The sequence below is a fragment of the Mandrillus leucophaeus genome, unplaced genomic scaffold (genome assembly GCF_000951045.1).
Source record: "Mandrillus leucophaeus isolate KB7577 unplaced genomic scaffold, Mleu.le_1.0 Scaffold78, whole genome shotgun sequence".
Taxonomy (NCBI): Eukaryota; Metazoa; Chordata; class Mammalia; order Primates; family Cercopithecidae; genus Mandrillus; species Mandrillus leucophaeus.
The window spans coordinates 1,727,647-1,728,589 of NW_012108474.1; positions in this window are offsets into that span (position 1 = coordinate 1,727,647).

The following is a 943-nucleotide window of genomic DNA, read 5'->3' on the forward strand; positions in this document are numbered from 1 at the left end:
CTGGGTTTGCGCCATTCTCCTGCCTCAGCCTCCTGAGTAGCTGGGACTACAAGCGCCCACCACTACACCCAGCTAATTTTTTTTGTATTTTTAGTAGAGACGAGATTTCACCATGTTAGCCAGGATGGTCTTGATCTCCTGACCTCGTGATCCACCCATCTCAGTCTCCCTAAGTGCTGGGATTGGAGGTGTGAGCCACTGCGCCTGGCCACTGGCTCTTATTTTCTTACCCTGCCGATTTTTTATTTTCTTTCCCTTTTTTTTTTGAAACAGGGTCTTGCTCTGTTGTCCAGGCTGTAGTGCAGTGGCAGTGAACATGGCTGACTGCAGCCTCAACCTCCCAGGCTCAAGCTATCCTCCCACCTCAGCCTCCCTAGTAGCTGAGACCACAGCCACATGACCCCATGCCTGGCTAATTTTTAAATTTATTGTAGAGACAGGGTCTTACTATTTTGCCCAGTCTTGAACTTCTGGGTCCAAATGATTCTCCCACCTCAGCTTCCCAGTGTTGGCATTATAGGCGTGAGCCACTGGGCCTGGCCTCTGCCAGTTTTTCTGCCTCCAGGCCTGTCACCTAGCATATTTCGTATGTACCTTATTTGTTCCCCTGATAGGAGAGCAGGAACTTTGCGTCATTTGTTGCTCACAGGGCTTGGTGCACCAAGCAGGCATTTAATCCATATTTGTTGAACAAACGGATAACTGTTTCCCAGCTTTTCCCACATCCATCGCTGCTGAAATGGTGCCTCCTTAGTCTGTCTTCCTGGATTGCCCCCCTCCACAAAGATGAAGCTCCCCAACACTCGGGTGCAGTTTACAGAAGGCACTGCATGTTGTAAACGTTCAGTGTCCGGCTGGCCAGGCTGGCGGCCACAGCCACAGGTAGTACGGAGTCCTTGAGATGGGGCTAGGGCCAGTAAGGAACTGGACTTATGGCCGGGCG